Here is an 18,553-nt window from a genome sequence, read left to right on the forward strand (position 1 = left end):
CACATGGCAGCAGGTCTGTGGAAGCCAGCTCTGTGAACAAGATAGGGCTAATAGTACGAAATGACAAATATCCCGACTGCAGGGCCACCTGTGCCCCAGAAAGAGCCCCTCCAAACCTGGCCACATTTCATTCAGTTCACAGGGGCCATCCTGGGGGAAGGAGGGACAAAAATCAATAGAAACAGCAATATTTCTACACAGGCTACAGTCTCAGTTATTGAAGTCCTGCCAGAAAAAGAAGCCCTTTCTCCCTCCCTGGGAGGTAGAGAGATGACTTTGCTCAGCACTGCAAGTCAGGCTCTAAAAACTTTTTAGAAAGCAATTCTGAACAGAGGTACTCAGATAGAGCCATAACGTCAGATTAACAGCTCCAAACCAGCAGACCAGACACTTGTCTAATTAATAAAACTTATAATTGGGAATAAAGACCTGCCCTCTGTAGTTGAAATAAAAAAAATAAATAAATAAAAAAAAAAACAAAAAAAACTTATAAAGCGTAACAACTTATTGATGTTACAGGCCCAGGACTTAGTACAACAACAAAACCCAAATCTATGCAGAATGCTCCATGTTCTTTAGGAAACCCTTTATCCACCAACTTGTACAATCCTTTCATCAGTGCAAACAGAGGGCTGGGAAATGGAGGGAACAGTGCAGTTGTTGTTCAGTAGCTCAGTCATGTCCAACTCTTTGAGACCCCATGGACTGCAGGGCACCAGGCTTCCCTGTCCTTCGCCATCTTCCAGAGTCTGCTCAAACTCATGTCCATTGAGTCAGTGATGCCATCCAACCATCTCACCTTCTGTTGCCCCCTTCTCCTCCTGCCCTCAATCTTTCCCAGCATCAGGGGCTTTTCTAATGCTGAGCAGAGCCCTGGGCAACTGGCTGGGGAGGAGATGGCTCAAAGAGTTGGTGCACGTCTGCCAAAGGTTTGGTCCAACCTGGACTTTGGAGCCAGAGGATCTGGGCTGGAATCCCAACTCTGTGGCAAGTTACTTAACCTCTTGAGCCTCAGTTCCCTCATCTATAAAATGGGGCTCACGACAGTACCTACTTCAAAGTACCTACCTGAAGATGAAAGGTACAAAGTAAGTGTCAATTACTAATGGCTATTAGCAATGACTATTATCGTTGTTATGTTTAGATACTAATATGATCTGCTGTCCTGTTACAGCCCACTAGGTTTGCCTCTCACCACAGAATGTAATGAGGATGATTTGAAATTGTTTCAAATCTCTTTGGACCTTGGGCCCTGACTTCAGATCTACAGAATAAGCAAGCTTTGCTGTGGGGAAAACAAAGCCTGTATTATTACTTCATTAAAGTCAAGTTCTCATCATATTTCTAGCCATAACAGTAGGGAGTGACGATCACGGTGGGGGCGGGGTAGGAAGCCCAGCTCTGCTTCTCTCTAGCTGTGGGACCTTGGGCTTGTCCACCCCTCAGTTTCTACCACCTCAATTTCCTCATGTGTAAAATGGGGAAAATATCAGGTTTTATCTCACAGAGTTGTCCTGAAGATTAAATACAGGTAAAGCACTTACAACAACTGTGTCCCCATATGCAGAAAGCACTGAGTGAACACCAGCTACAGTTCTTACATGACTTCTCATTACTACCTAACGAGCTTAGCACAATTCTTGGCATATAGTAGTAGTAACTACTATGATCGTTGGTACTCTTGAATTCACCTTTGTGATTTCACACACTACCCTCCCCACCCCCCAACTGTACACAGCTCAAGAAAAAAAAATGACAGGTAGAGGCCTACATCTTCCCTGCCAAGCTTTCTACAAGTAAGCATCATCTCGTAGGGCAGTCTCGTTTCTCAGCCTCGCAATGCTTCCTGAACGCGAGAGGGCAAGTCAGCCTGGGTGCAAACGCCCTTGGGAAAACTAGGTGCTGTGAGGAGGGCGCCTAGAAGCTCCCCTCCCCGTCCCCCCTCCCCCCCGCAGTTCAGATACCCGGCTCCCTCCTGGGGGCTGAGCTTTGGGGGCGGGGCGGCTGCGGGGAGGGCGGGGCCGAGTCCCCCGGAGGGGTCGCCCCTGCCCCGCGGGCGTGTGCGTCTGGGTTTCCAGCTCTCCTTCCCACCACCACTGCCCCCCTGGCCACCCCCACTTCCAGCGGAAAACTTCCCGCTTGCGCTGCCACTTTTCCAGCGGCGTCCAAACCCTCAGCCCCGCGCATCTTGTCTTCCAATTTTATAGCGAGTGGCACCGCGAAGGGGCACGCGGGCGGCCTGTCAACCCGAAGGGTTCCCTGGGGACCCAGGATGGGAGAAGGAGGGATGTCGGCTCTCGACGCGCCAACTCTGTCCCCTCGTCCATGGACTGCTGGCGCCCAGCGGACGCAAACCCTGGACCAGGGACCCATGCCAGTGCCGCCCGGAGTCGCTGCGTGGAGCCGGCGAGGACCCCCAGCACCCCAACCCCACAGACACCGGCCTCACCAGCTGGGCGCCCCACTTTTTGGTCCTCTCCTAGGCGATCTCAAACCCGGCTGCTCGGAGGGCGGTACTTACTGTCGGGGCCCTCTTTGCGCCGGGGCTGGGCAGCTGCCCAGCCCGGGGAACCCTCTGGCCACCCTCTGGCTGTCTCCCCTCGCGCTGCCCCCGGCTGTGCCCAGCACCGACGGTAGCACGGTAGCGGCAGGCAGCGGCGTCTGTAGGAAGAGAAAGATCACGCCTGCCTTAGAAACCCAGCCCCGCTGTGACCAGAATCTTAAAGACGGAGGCGACTGGCTCAGCCCCAGAGCCGCGGCTGAGCTGAGGTGGCGAACTAGCGAAGCAGCTGGTAAACACGACGTCTGCTGCCTCTCGCCCGCCCCGCAATCCGCCGCGGAGGAGCCCTCATCCTGCCCCTTGAACGGGCCCCCGCGGGGGAGCGGGGGGCGGGGGGCGCTCCAAGTACTGTGTCAGGCAGATGATCCAGCTGCCGCTGGGTGAGCACTTACTAAGTGCCGGGCACTGTGCTTTCCAATCATCTTCTTATCTCAGCATCCTCCCCATTGTACAGAAAATAAAACCGAGGCTCAGGGGAGCAAAGCAAGTAGACCCAAATGCAAGAGCTGGGAATAAGCTGGGAATAACTTGGGAAGCCAAGTTCAGAAACACGAAGGATGGCAAATTCACTGCTACCTGCCTCAAAAGCAACTCTGTGCTGCTGCAAAGCACTTATTTGAATACCTGTGTCCCCACCTCCTCTTTCCCCATTTTCCAGACAGGACTAGGGACAGGTGGCAACTCCAGGCCAGTTTGCTGGTGGAGGTGGGGGGTAGAGGCCCTGGGAGGTAGGATCCTGACCATTGTGCTAGTGCCAGGGAGTAGTCATCCCTCCTTACCTCAGACAATTCACCTGCTAGTGCCAGGCCTTGTGGAAGACAAAAAGGTCAAGGAGGTAATCTCTAGGTGTGATTCAGGAGACAGCCAGTGAGTCTTCGAGGTGTGGGTTATGCTAGAAAGATCAAAGGTGGCAGGGGCAGGGGCCCTTAAAAGAGCAAGTAGCCAGTGTTCTCAGACACCCATGGGAGAATCTTGGGGAACTGCAGGGATCACACCACCCACTCCTCTTTAAAGAATGCGTGGAAGGCAGCCTTCTGGTGAGACTGAGCCCTGTAGGTTCTTAATAGGAGCTACCCTAATCTTCCTGCCATGGCAATGACATCTGTGAAATGGGAAAGGCCTCTTATTCCTTCCTTCCTGGTTAAAATGAAATAACACAGTATCCCTGCCCTTCTATTCTGATCGTAAAAAAGAGCAGTTCGAGAACTTGTATTCTTCCCTCCCTTGCCCTGCTTATTCACTCAGTCATTCATTTGGCAAATGTTTATTTGTATCCACTATGCACCTCCACAGTTCTGTGGGGGAGTCTACATGGGAGGTGGAAGGCACACAGGGCTGGTAGTTAGGAAACACATTTAAAGTCCTTGTTCTTTCGACTAAATAGCTGTGTGACCCTGGATGAGTCATGTATCCTTTCGGGACCTCAGTTTTCTCGTTGGTCAAACAGGGATAATAACACCTTACCTTCCTACTTCACGGGGGTGTCTTGAGGTTCAATGGAGATAATGGATGTGAAGGAGCTTTGAAAAGTATAAAGCCACTAGACAAATGTCAGGGATTAGTCTGTCTCCAAGGTGGGAGGGGGCTGCTGGGAAAAAAAGCTTAAGAGAAATCCTGGCTGACTCTCCCAAATTGATTGCACTGAATTCCATCTTCCCCGAATCAGTGATTCTGCACTCACAGGAGTCTCTGCTCTGTGAAACATCGTTTTCCATCAGCAGTGCCCATGACACCAAGGTTAGTGATGACCTGGTCTTAAGCCAGGAAGATTGTTTGGGGGACTTGAGTGGAACCAGGATGGGTGGCAGTTTTGCCTCTGGGTCTCTAATTCCCGGCAATGGCAGCATCCTCCCCGCCCCCCACCTCCATTGAGCCCACCGGACATAGCTGGGTAGAAACCATTTGAGGCCACCAGAGACACCCTTTCAGGAAGCAAAGGGCTCATGTCACACAGCAGTGGTGGCCCTCAGGGTGAATGCTCTACACTTTCAGAAGCTAGGGGTTCTGGGTTCAGTCCAGCTGACTGAAATCTACAACAGAACTAGTGGAGCCTCTGGGAGGGTCTTAAATTTGCTCAGTTCTCTCCTGCAAGTGCCATCAAATAGACCTATAATCTAAATTACAATAGTACACTTGCTATGCAATACAGTTACGAGACATATTCCCAAATTTCCAAAAGTAGTCTCCCCTACCCTCTGCTACCCCAAGTAAACACACAGACTAAGGAAACACAGGGTCTTTCCAGGCAAACCATTTCCAGAAAAATCTGCTAGCCTCTTTCCTTCCTTTCCCTCTTCCCACCAGACTGTCACCCCAAAGCTTCTTCCATATAAAAATACAGAACCAATGCAGAACGGGGAGGCCTCTGGGGACCATGGCTGGCTGAGTCCGGAGCTGCACCCCACAGCTCTGGGGCCAAACCAGGATGGAAATCAGAGGCAGCGATGATACAAAGGAGCCTGGCCTTGGGCCAGGGCACCTTCAGTCAGCAGGTCCCTGGGGAAGGCACAAACTCTACACCCAGCCTTCTTTGGCAGCCTCGAGGCTCCACTCAATGTCTTCACAGATTCCTTTGTCACATCCATTTCACCCAGGCTGCTCCTCTTAATAAAGTGCTCCTGCGACCACTCCAGACAGCCTGATGTTATCCTTCACTCCCCCACCCTTCTCCCCAGCATGGGCCACACAGCAGTGATTCAGGCCTCCTAGGTCACAATACAGTTTCCTGAGGAAACACTTTCTGAGCGCCCAAGCCAGGCTGTGATGAAAGCTTTGGATGTGGGTGTATCAAGTACTCCTTCCTTGCCCCCTCAGGGTGGCCTGGGCCCTGGATTGAATCTCAGCCCGAGTTCCCACACCTACACCAGCCTGCATCCTCCTCTTTGAGCTGGCTGCCGCTGGTCTACCCCTAGCTACATAACCTGAGTCCAATTTGCAAAGCCTTTCCTTGCTGATTGTCAATAAATCCCCCATCTATATCCCCCTGAAAGACCAGAAAGCTTCAAAATCTGAAGGAATGAATCACCGATGGTGAAATTTCAGGCACAGTGACAGGCAATTGAGGAGACATATTTGATCACATCATGTTTACCTATGTGTGAGGCTGGCCCTGAGGATATTCTGGCATTTTCCCTCGACTATAATGAAGACTTGGAATAACAGCAAAGGAAGACATAGAAAATACACCAGGCTGGGAACAGGGACATCTTCCTGCTCATCCCAGCTCCATTAGTAATTAGATGTATGGTCCTATACTTTTCCTTCCTAGGGCCCAGTTTCCCCATATGTCAAAAGAGAGCACTGGATTAGCTGATTTCCCCTTCGTGTTTAACAGGCTCAGGTTCTGGGCGATCTGGCATGGAGATAGACTTATGTTTCCTCCAGAGTGGGCCCCTACTAGGGGGACACTGGGCAGGGCACTGTGTATGCACGGGCATCAGAGGGGGCAAAGGGTTGGCACTGTGTGCATAAGCTTGGTGCTGCTATTCAACAATGTCGCCAGTGTCTGACCCACCTTTGCTAGGAAGCAAAGAGAGGATTTATTAATTGCCCCCCACCCCATCTTGCCACCAGGATCCCTCAGCTTCCCAGCTGCATCTTTCTGCCTGTGAACCCACTATACCCCCCAGGCCTTATTCCAGCTGCCCCGGGATCAGGACTGACATTCTCCAGTGAGCACCTGTGCCCCGTCACATGTTCCTGATTGAGTGATGGGTAAACACTGCCCCAAGTCCCCTGAGTGCCCTCCAACTGTCTCCACCACCTTTGGATCCAGAGTGTGTTACTTGCTCAGTCATGTCCAACTCTTTGCAACCCTATGGACTGCAGCCTGCCAGGCTCCTCCATCCATGGGATTCTTGCCATTTCCTTCTCCAGGGATCCAGTAACTAAAGGGTTAATGCTTGGCCCAGTAGAAAGGGGGGGGGCTGACCATTCTGCCTGTTCAGCCATATAGGTGATATAAAAAAAATAAAAATTTCCAGCCTCATTGGCATGTGGTTAGTTCCCTGATCAGGGATGGAACCCATGCCCCCTGCAGTGGAAGCACATACTCTTAACCACTGGGTGGACCACTAGGGAAGTCTGGTGATAGAATATTTTTAATATCATGCTACTCTAGGATTCCACTCTAGTCTAACACACCAGCCCCTTCCCAGGCCATGTCTCCACGAAGATGTGTTAAGGGCTTTCTGGATCGAGGAATGCCCCACTTGCCGCCTCTCAGTCAGGTGGGTCCTGATTGCTTTGCCAGGAAGGAAGAAAAAGTAGGGAATAGGGGGTGGGGGGACTGGCTCTGTACTTAGCAGCAGCTGCCCTGGTGACTCTGTCCTGTGGTCTGGATCCACTCGCTAGAGGATGAAACCAAATGTGTTGAAACTGGAGGGACACTCCTTTTGGCTATAACCCGAACAGGGTGTTGATTCTGCACCCCTCACTGGTCTCCCCCCACCCCCGATGCCTCCCACTCCCCAGCCTCTCCCTGGCTACCTCCCACCAAGGGCTGTGGGTACTCTTACCTGCTCCTCAGGCCCACCTGGGGTGCCTGCAACTATTTTCTTTGCCTCCTTCATAGCTGACCCCATCCCTTCTGCTCTTAGCCACGGTGAGCCTCCCCAGCTTTGAAGACCACCGCCCCCCCACTTGGCCCATTTCCCCTCCCTCTGCTCTTCTACTTCCTCTCCCTGCTAAGGTCTCGCTGCTCCAATGGGTGCTCTGCCCCTGCGGTTTGAATGTTCTGTTCTCTCAGGGCCCAGTATTAATTTGCTCTCATTTGTGTGCTGCTTTGTTACTGTGCATGGCCTTTTCTTGATGTGCCATGCTGCTCCCGCTGCCTCCATTACCTCCCCACCCACACCCTCCTTAATCTTGTAATATGGGGCCCTTCCCTGTGGAGAGGGGGTTGGGCTCTTTCTGGTACAGTCTTTAGTAGTTCAGGATCTCTTCACAACTACCTGAGGAAGCACAGCAGGTGCGAGTACTGATCACTGGGGGAAACCATGAGGAAACCAAATCTCGAAACGCTTGCTTGTCTACATGGAGATACAGCGTGACCACCGTGCAGGCCTAGAACATGGCTCTTTCCCACAGGACCCCACATGCTTATGGTTTTCATTTTCAACATTGTTCTTTGAGGCCCTAACCAAGTCCCCAGAAAAGTCCAAATACGCACACACACCCACATGCACTTTTGCTTATGAATCTGTGAGGGGTCATAGAACCTTGGAGGGTCAAGCTCCAGCACCAGTATTTTTTGAAGCTGCCCAGGTAATTCTAATATGCTGCGAGGGTTGAGACTCACGGCTTGAAAGGGAGATGTAAAAATGAGAAATGAGAGTGTAAAAGCCTCAAGAAGCCCAGAGCTTTCTTATAAACGTTGGGTGTCCCTGGTAAGAACTCAGTGTAGACTGGATGGGAACTTACAATCTAGCTTCCCTGCCTCAGTTTCCTCCTTTCTGCCTGAAGGAAACCATTCTGCAGGCCTTTGCCACCCCTCCCCAGCCTTGGACAGGCTCTGTAAACCAGTCAGCACTGATTTTGTTATGTGAAAGGATATTAAGAAAGAAATGCACCTCTCTCTCCAAATACACAGGCTGGCTAATTGCTAGGTAAGCACACCTTTAGTATCCTCTGCCTACAAGGGTGGAGCTGAATTCCCCTGAGTAAGCCATGGGGTCTCTCTCGAGGTGAAGGGTAGAGACTTCCATGTCAATCATATAGAATGAGGTACTCCTTAGTTAACAGACTGGAACTCCTAGGAATAATAATCATATGGATAGCTGTTGTGGATCACTTTTCTTCTCCAGACCTTGCCCTAGTGAATATATTTACTCCTTTGGGGCTGGCCCTGTAGACATCTATGCCTATAAACCCTTCACCCCAGCATTCCTCTTTACTGTGGAGAGAGAAGCCTGAGTATCCCAATTTGGGAGAGTACTTGTTGGTGGTTGGGACTATAGGTGTTCTCTGGCCCATGGAGGTGTGATGGGAGTTGGGAAGGAGGACCCCAGGGACACCGACAGTGAAAGATAACTGAGAGATATCATCTAGGACTGACTGTCTAGTCTAGCATCCTGGTCCTTATCTGTGAAATGGGCGTAAAGATGATAACAGTACCATGTCTACCTCATGGACTTATTATGAGGATTAAAATGAGTATAAGTGTACATACACATTTAGAATCGTGCCTGGCTCAGAGGGAGTGCTCAACAAACGTTAGCTATTTCATTATTCTTCTTCACTATGTTGGTTTCCCAGAATTTTGTCATCTCCTAAGCTTTTTAAAAAAGTATTTATTTATTTATTTGTTTTTGGTTGGGCTGGGTCTTCATTGCTATGTGCAGGTTTTCTCTAGTTGTGGTGAGCAAGGGTTACTACTCTTCATTGCAGTGCACCAGCTTCTCATTGTGACGGCTTCTCTTGTTGTGGAGCATGGGTTCTAGGTGCACAGACTTCAGTAGTTGCAGCACGCAGGCTCAGTAGTTGTGGTGCACAGGCTTAGTTGCCCAGCGGCATGTGGAATCTTCCCAGACCAGGGATCAAACCTGTGTCCCCTGCATTGGCAGGCGAACTCTCACCCACTGCGCCACCAGGGAAATCCTCCTAAGCCTTTGACATATGAAACTATCAGCCTGGTCTAAACAATACTGTAAAGTGTTATTGATAAAAGACCCCTGCGATGGGTCAGTGTTACAGGGAAAGGTGAATCTCACAGATGCTTCTGCCCATGGAAACCATCTCATTCTAGTGCCAATAGTGGCGATTCTGGGTGACATTAAGGGAGATGACATTTCCTTGCCTTGCTCGTGGGACCACATCAGAATGCCCTCCACCCCCTTGTCCACCTGGCAGTCTCCTACACATCCTTCTGAACTCAGCTCAAATCACTTTATCTGGGAAACCCTCTGTGAGCCTCATCTGCCTCCCCAGGTGGAGCTAATTTCAAAGTCTACCCTACACTAGAGTATAAGCTCACTGTAGGCAAGGGAGGGCACGACTTGTCCACTGGATCCCCAGTGCCCAGCACAAGTATCAGTATGCAGTAAATGCTGGTTGGACGAACTGGAAGAAGGGGGTTCAAGCCACATTTTGGGGGGATTCTCTGGCTCCCAGCACACCATCTAAGTCTGATTCTGTGTGGCTCCCTAAATTCTTCAAACCATTACCAAACCATCACTTCATGGCAAATAGATGGGAAAACAATGGAAACAGTGACAGACTTTATTTTTCGGGCCCAAAAATCACTGCAAATGGTGATTGCAGCCGTGAAATTAAAAGATGCTTGCTCCTTGGAAGAAAAGCTATGACCAAACTAGACAGCATATTAAAAAGCAGAGACATTACTTTGCTAACAAAGGACCGTATAGTCAAGGCTATGGTTTCTCCAGTAGTCTTGTATGGATGTGAGAGTTGGACTATAAAGAAAGCTGAGCACTGAAGAATTGATGCTTTTGAACTGTGGTGTTGGAGAAGACTCTTGAGAGTCCCTTGGACTGCAAGGAGATCCAACCAGTCCATCCTAAAGGAAATTAGTCCTTAATATTCATTGGAAGGACTGATGCTGAAGCTGAAACTCCAATACTTTGGCCACCTGATGTGAAGAGCTGACTCATTTGAAAAGACCCTGATGCTGGGGAAGAGGGCGGGAGGAGAAGGGGATGACAGGATGAGATGGTTGGATGGCATCACCAACTCAATGGACATGAGTTTGAGTAAACTCTGGGAGTTGGTGATAGACAGGGAGGCCTGGTGTGCTGCAGTTCATGGGGTCATAAAGAGTTGGACATGACTGAGTGACTGAACTGAAACATCCCAAACTCTCTGTGCCCTTCCCAGGCCTATTTTAAGGCTTACCTGTAAAGTAGATGGATGGGACTGTTTTGTGGAGCCTTCCCAAACTTTCAGTATGCCCTTGCTCCTTTGAACAACCCCTCACTATGATGGACCCATGGGCTTCCATCCCCTAGGCTCTTTAGGGTGTCCCCAAAGCATTGAGCATTTCCTGGCACATCCCTCTTGAGCATCAAAGCTGAGATGCTTTATGTCCCCATAAAACATGTGAGGCCTTGCTATCCCACTAGGTCTTCCTTCCCAGACAACATATTTGAGTCTCCAGTGCATCCATCCAATGGGAATTTTGAGCCCTGAGAGACTAGCTGGGGAGCTACTTCCACGCGAATAGGGTTCCAACACTACTACAGCTGGGGTGAGATTTGTACTATCAACCCTGCCACCCTCCATTAACAAAAACACAAGGCCCCTCTGGACCATGCCTGCAGCTCTGCTCCACAATTTTTCACCCCTCCACCCCAGATCACTGTGGCCTGGGTCACCATCTCCCACCCCACTGCAGCTTCCCCACCCATTTCCTCTGAATGATTGAGTTCCTTTGCCAGGAGCAACCTGTCTTCATGCAAAAACAACTTAAGAGCCATTAACAGAAAAGAGCATCTTTCAGAAAAGCCAGATGATTTTAAAGCATTAATGGACACCTTTGCAATTCCATGTCAGGAGGAGTTAATGTCTCGAAGGTGGCACTGGGCCGAGGACTGCTTGACACAGCACCCCTCCAACACTGAGAAAACATGTCCTAGAACCCAAGATTTTGCCAGAAGAGCCAGGTGAGATCTGAGGAGCAGTGAGAAAACCCAAGATGAGAGCTCCCACAGAGTGCAGAGCCCAATGCCACATGCATGCATGCGGTGCACACACACACACACATCCAGAGACACAGGCGGGGCTACACGTTGGCACAAAAACACCACCCACACTCTTGCTATAAGACCCACATGTGATTTGCCAACAAATTGCAAATTAACCTCCTAGTGAACAGATTAATGGTATTCATGGTAATTTACACTCCAAGTTTCATAGCAACAGACTTTGAGCATTCTGGTTGCATAAGAATTCAAGGATTTTCAAGTTCCTGGAGACATTGTAGTAATTAACCTGATAAGCCTATGCAAATTAGCCCCAATTTGACACTGTCATTTTTGAATCCAATATCCAGGGTATTTGCCCAGAAGGTTGCCCGTCGCCTCGCATCGCTGATCCAGCTCCTTGGCTTGAGGTGCTAAGCTGACAGATGCCAGTCTGCATTTGTCTATGCAAATGAGGCCCCAGAGCAGAACTCCCCATCAGGCTGGGGAAGGGACTGGACAGTTACAAATGGGCTCCTTGCACAGTGATGAGAATTGAGTTAAGGCTTCTAGAAGCAATGGAGAGGGGGCTCCAGTCAATCTGCACATGACTGACTGAGCTATCATTTTAAGATCCTTGGTTGAGGACAAAAATTCCTGACTTGCAAAAGAGTTTGAGCTTTTCACCTGAAGGTTAGGAAGAAGCCTCTTTGTGGCCTGTGGTTAAGAGCCACTGGAGTTTTTTTTTTTTTAAATCTTTCCAGAAAGATCAGCTTCTTAAAATAGAACCAAAAGCTGGGGTTCCCTGCTTCTTCCCCGAGAAGGTGAAGTTTAATTGGCTCTATTTCCCATTTTGAGCAAAAAAATCACAGAACGTACTCAACTCCCTCATCAAATCAATCAGCCTATGGGCACAGCGTGCATGCTCTTTCCACAGGTTGACTGGTTCCTGTCTAATAATGTTTAGCTTCTGTGGGTGGCCACTCTACCATCCCCCCACCCAGAGCTCCATCCTTGACCTCCTTCTTGTTTGAGCTCTTGAACCACCAGAAGTCACTGAACCCCCTGGATAATCTGCCCTGTGCTTCCTGCTCTGCAGGGCACAGTAATGAAGTGCCATGAAGGACATATTCCTGACCCACTGGCTACCCACTGCCGCTTCCAGCTCAGCTCTCCCCAGGACCTCAGCTGATTGCTTGTGGTCCCGCCACCCCTACAGATTATTTTGGAAATAGCTTTCTGGAGCCCTGGTTTGGGGGCAGGGGGTGAGGATGGAAATACTGCAGAGAAACTGTCCAGGTCGCCCAGATCCAACCTGCCACTCAAGGGCTACCATCTGGTACTCAGCATTCTATGCAATCCAAGGCCAGGCAGGGTAAGGATCAGAGCAGCCTCACCACTCTCGAAGAGCTAACACTTGGAGGTGATAAAAACTTGAAGCTTCTACCAGGGACATTCAATAATAACTATCTTTATCTGTATTCCTGAGCAACCTTTGGCTAAGTCAGGATTTCAGAAGTATTGGAAGGCCTCTGGTTCGCTTCTTCTCTGAAGGCACACCTTGAGCCACCATTCCAAGATAATGCCTGGGGCCACTCTCCCTCTTGTCTACCTTCCCCTTCTCATCACGACCATGTCTCTATTCATCCAGATACTGGCCCCTCTTCTTTGACTGCCAATAAGACTCAGTGTCCACCACACTGGCCCCCAGAACTGTGAGCTCAGGACCCCTGGGCTGTAGCATACTGCCAGAGGGATGCACATCCATACACTATGAAGCATAACCTGTGGATACGTCAATCAATAACCTACAATGATAATGATGATGATGATGATGATAAGAGCTTCCATTTGGGGAACATTAACTACATTTCAGACACTTTACATGAGTTTGACATGCAATATCTCATTGCATCTTCATCACTACCTTGTGAGCCTGATACTATCATTAGCCCCATTTTGCAGACAAGGACACTGAAGCAAAGGTTTGAGCAACTTGCTCAAGATCACACAGGTAATACTTAGAAGTGCTGGAAATTAAACCCTGGCTGACAGATGCCAGAGACTAGGCCTTTAAGCACCATCCTGAAATACCTCACACATGTGTGTACCACTATTTTCTAGATGTGAGGCAGATGTCATAATGAAATTCCTTTAAAAGTATCATATATTCAGATTACTCTGGTCATTATCAATCAATGGATGCATGCATGTATGCATGTTAAGTCGATTCATTCGTGTCCAACTCTTTACGACTTTAGGGACTATAGCCCGCCAGGCTTCTCTGTATATGGGATTTCCCAGGCAAGAATACTGGAGTGGGTTGTTATTTCCTTCTCTTGGGGGTCGTTTCAACCCCATGTCTCTTACATCTCAACCCATGTCTCTTACATCTCCTGCATTGGCAGGCTGGTTCTTTACCACTAGCGCCACCTGGGAAGCCTGATGTCTTTGTGTTACCAAGCAAAGTCAGAAGAGCCCAGGTCTAAACGTTAAATAAGTGTAAGAAGGGTCCAGAATATGGGTCCTTGGTTTTAGCCAGATTGAGAACTGTGCAGACAGACTGCACAGACTGTGAGAACTGTGGGTATTTTGTGCATGGAGTATTCCCATTTCATGTCCTCTCAGCCATGAAGGGACACATTCTTTTATCTGCTCACTTTTTGTTTTATTTCAAACGACCTGTGTGTCTCTGTAGCTGTGACAGGGTAGGGAGCCATGTTGAAAGCTATCTGCACATTCCCATTAAGCAAACAATTATTGAGCTCCTACTGCCTGCCAGGCATTGTTCTAGACCTGGGGGAACACTACAGTGAACAAAATAGCAAAAAAAAAAAAAAAAAAAAAAAATCCCTATCCTCATGGAGTTTGCCTCCTAGTGGCAATATACAAATAAATAAGTAAAATTGCATCATATTTTAGAAAGTGAGAAAGTGCTTTGGAAGGAAAAATGAAGCAAGGAATTGGGGGTGAGTGGCTGCCATTTTCAATAGGGTGGTCAAGAAAGGCCTGTGTAAGAGGGTGACAACTGAGCAGAGTTCTAAATGAAGGGAGGGAGCCAACACTGTAGCTGTCCGGGGGCAGAGTCTGTCTGCACAAAGAACAGCACAGATGTTGGCCGGGGGGTGGAGCTTGCCTGAGGTGACCAAGGACTGACAGGGAGTCAAGCTGGTGGAAGAGTTTGTCTGAGAGAATGTTCTATGTATAGAAGTGGATTCAGAAATGGGCTCTGTCATTAGCTCTCCAAGTAGCCTACAAGGGTCACCCTAACCTGGTTTGCAGAACTAGCTCTAGGCAAAATTATGAGGCAAATGCTTCTGTCTCGCCTCTACTCCCTAGTCCTTTCTTGTTGCCTCCTCGGGAGCCCATTTGCTCCTCTCTCCCCAGTCTTTAGGGCCTCTTCAGTGCTTTCTGCCAGCAAAGCCAGCCCCATAGCCTCAGAAATAAACAACACAGCTTGGGGGTCCCACAGGTCTGGGCTTGACTCCAGGTTCTGCCTCTCACCAGCTGGGTAAGTCATGTACTTCTATGAGCCACAATTTTCTTATTTTTAAAATGGAGGTAATAAAGTATTTGGGGGTTTTCTTAAATGGCTCAGATGGTAAAGAATCTGCCTGCAACACAGGAGCTCCAGGTTTAATCCCTGGGTTGGGAAGATCCCCTGGAGAAGGGAATGGCTACCCACTCCAGTATTCTTGCCTGGGAAATCCCATGGACAGAGGAACCTGGCAGGCTATAGTCCATGGGGTTGCAAAGATCTGGACACAACTTAGTGACTAAACAACAAAATAAGGTATTGGGAGGATTAAATGAAATAAATGCATGTGAAATATTGAGACCAGTGCTGGGCACATAGTCAGTGCTCAAGAAGCAGTAGCTGCTATTATTCATTCACACCCACGTATAAACTCTGTGTGCCTGGGGACCCCATGAAAAGCCTGTGGATTTCTTGCGAGGAAAATTCTCAAGTATACCAACTGTGGGTTGTCAGTAGAGAGAGGGGAAAAAAATGCAAGCAGAATCACCATCATGGGGAGTGTCTTACATTTTTAACATTACAAATGGGTATTGATATTGGCTTGGCCAAAAAGTTCATTCAGGTAGTCATCATACCGAAAGACTTGAATGAACTTTTTGGCCAACCCAATACTTAGAAAGCCAAGCAGTGCCAGCACTGCCAGCATCGCTGAGAAGGTAGGAGATTCAAATGAAGCCTTGGATCTTCTGATCCACTGTGAGGAGGTGTTTCCATAGTTTCTTCCCTCTTTACTCTGTTGCTTTTGTTCATATGGGCGCATGGGAGAGATCAGAATCATGGTTCCAAACCCAGAACAAGCAACCTCTATGGTTGGCAGGCCCTCCAACCCAAGAAGCCTAATAGTGGGAGTGTCTTTTGCTTTCACACATATCATCCTGCTGGTCCTATTACATCCTTTTCCTGTAATCTGAACAAAAAATCCTGGCCAGCCAGAGAAAGTAGCTGCTGAGGAGGTACTTGGTAATGACATCCAGGAAACTTTGATGACAGCTTCACCATGACCTAACCAGAGCTTGGGCATGTCAGCCCCTTATTGTACGGAATGATTGCAACCTGGACAAGTTTCTCAGAAATCAAATCTTCACACATCAATGCCTATTTTCCATTTAACTTTTAACATAAAATTGAAGATGTGTTTCTGAGGGAAAAAATGAGGCCCTGAGACTTAATAAAAAGCATGTTTATGAATGCAATGCAGCAACACACTTGAAAAATCACAAATGTGAATGGCAAAAAATGAGAATTTTCTTATAAAATATTAACCATGCCCCCAAATGAGTGGCAAGATCTGAATACAAAATAGCTAGTGTTATTTTGATGTTTGGCACAGTAGCTTAAAGGCCCCAAAGAAAAACAATGACAGCTTAACTGAACAGAACACACCGGACCAGGAGTTGCCCAGCTCCTATAAAATTGCCTTTCTAATGTTCTACAGCAGGGTCCAGGCACATTATTTGGAGGCTCAGAGCCTAAGCTCTAGCACTCTGGAGAAGTTGCTGGATTTCAGAAATGAACAGGTTGATCTGGCCCAGAGAATAGACAAAGTGGCACAGCCAAGGCAATGTTTAAAAATGCCCCAGGAAATGAGTTAATTGGGGCCATGGGGGTAAGTGGAAGACTATCTGGTAACACAAGACTTGAAACTCTGTAAAGTGAGACTTTGGGTTATGTATAATGAATCAGTCCCCCAATCTCTGTCGCTCTGGCTAATGTCTTTCCATGGAGTCTCTGGACAATGAGAAAGTCCTCTGGCTTTCCACCCTTGGCACTTCCCCCAGAGTATGCTGCAAGGAACACCAACCCCAGAAAAGGCTCCATAAAGGAGTTCCACGAACAAAAAGTTTAAGAAATGCCTAGTACTCCAAATCAGTACTTCTCCAAATTTAATGTGCCTACAGATTGACTGAGGATCTTGTTACAATGTTGATTGTGACTCAGATAGTCTGGGGCAGAGGCCTGAGATGTTCCATTCCCAGCAAGCTGCCAGTCCTCACACGACACTTTGGTGGCAAGGCTCTAAATGTCCTCTTGGAGATTCATGATTCTCATTAGTATGTTAAGGGCTCTGTGAGACCCTGTAGTAAAGTTTAGCTTATCTAACCCAGCATTTGTCAAACTCATTTGTACCTGGAAACCTTTCTCTTCCCGTGGTACCTATTAATCCCACACACTGTGGAAGCCAATTGGGGAGTGCTGTTCAGGCTAATACTACTTTACCTGGAGTGACTTCACATCATCTGAGAAGTCGACATTTTGGGTTGTGGCCACAAACTTCATCTAGGGCTGGTTAATGGCCCTGAAGAGACAAAGGTATGCCAGGGCTGTGAATTGCCATTGGTTTTCAAAGATTCCAAGCTCAATGACAGCGAAATACCATAAAACTCTATTTACCATCCTGCCATACTCACCACTTTCCAAAATGCTTTACAACCTTAATGTGGCTCAAGCTGAAATGAAAGCAGGGAAAAGTGAAGAGATTTGGAGCAGAGAGGAGCAGGCATTTTCAAAAGAGCAATGAAATGAGATGATGAGCAAATGGCACTGAAAGCAGACAGGAGGTAAGGGACTCAGGGGTTAGTTGGGGTGAGGAGGAAGGAAGAGGCATCAGTAAGTGATGCTAGTGGGCAGGGTGTCCTGGAAGTGCAATGAAAGGAAAATATACAGTCTATAAAATCCAACCTTGGGACTTCCCTGGTGGACCAGTGGCTAAGACTCTGTGTTCCCACTGCAAGGCACCTGAGTTTGATCCCTGGTCAGGGAACTAGATCCCACATGCCACAACTAAAGATCCTGAGTGCCACAACTAAGACCTGGCACAGTCAAATAAATAAATAAATTATTAAAAAGAATTAAGTGGAAACAGTGGCAGACTTTATTTTTGGGGGCTCCAAAATCACTACAGATGGTGACTGTAGCCATGAAATTAAAAGATGCTTACTCCTTGGAAGGAAAGTTATGACCAACATAGACAGCATATTAAAATGCAGAGACATTACATTGCTGACAAAGGTCTGTCTAGTCAAGGCTATGGTTTTTCCAGTAGTTCTGTATGGATGTAAGAGTTGGACTATAAAGAAAGCTGAATGCCAAAGAATTGATGCTTTTGAACTGTGGTGTTGGAGAAGACTCTTGAAAGTCCCTTGGACTGCAAGGAGATCCAACCAGTCCATCCTAAAGGAAATCAGTCCTGAATATTCATTGGAAGGACTGATGTTGAAGCTGAAACTTCAATACTTTGGCCACCTGATGCAAAGAGCTGACTCATTTGAAAAGACCCTGATGCTGGGAAAGATCGAAGGCAGGAGGAGAAGGGGATGACAGAGGATGAGATAGTTGGATGGCATCACCAACTCAATGGACATGAGTTTGAGTAAACTCTGGGAGTTGGTGATGGACAGGGAGGCCTGGTGTGCTGCAGTCCATGGGGTCGCAAACAGTCGACCCACAACTGAGCAGCTGAACTGACTGAAGTCTCAATAAAGCTGAGAGGAAAAAATAAATAAAATACAGTGTAAATAAGAAAAAAGAATCAAAGGTAATAAAAAGAAAAAAAAAACAACCTCATAGAATGAGGAGGAAGACAATGCAAAGAATCATCTTGATTAACTGGCTTCTACCTGTACAGGTCTCAGCTATGTTTTTTTCCCAAAGTTCTGCTGCACAAATTGTTTGGCCAAGAGGCCCTCTCTGGACAGATCTCTCATTCTCACAGCATTGGCTGCCAGATGGAAAGGGTCTGGGTTGTCAGTTCATATAGGAGGTCATCTGCTCACACCCACGGTGGCCTGTCACTCCAGCCCCTCTCCCAATTAGCACATG

The 18,553-nt window shown here is 48.1% G+C and overlaps 1 protein-coding gene across 5 annotated transcripts in view; it reads right to left on the reverse strand.

The window, feature by feature from the left end:
• Nucleotides 1-18,553, reverse strand: part of FRMPD3 (FERM and PDZ domain containing 3) — a 144,230-nt gene that overhangs the window by 78,344 nt on the left and 47,333 nt on the right. The window contains exon 1 of one of the 5 annotated variants that reach the window (XM_043459473.1): nt 2,522-2,622. The exons of 2 other annotated variants lie outside the window; for them this stretch is intronic. The gene's annotated coding sequence lies outside the window, so the exon portion shown is untranslated. Of the gene's footprint in view, nt 1-2,521; nt 2,623-18,553 lie in introns of those variants that run through there. 2 more of the 5 variants (XM_043459471.1, XM_043459474.1) reach the window with 2 other exon arrangements.

The sequence above is a fragment of the Cervus canadensis genome, chromosome X (assembly GCF_019320065.1).
Source record: "Cervus canadensis isolate Bull #8, Minnesota chromosome X, ASM1932006v1, whole genome shotgun sequence".
Classification (NCBI taxonomy): domain Eukaryota; kingdom Metazoa; phylum Chordata; class Mammalia; order Artiodactyla; family Cervidae; genus Cervus; species Cervus canadensis.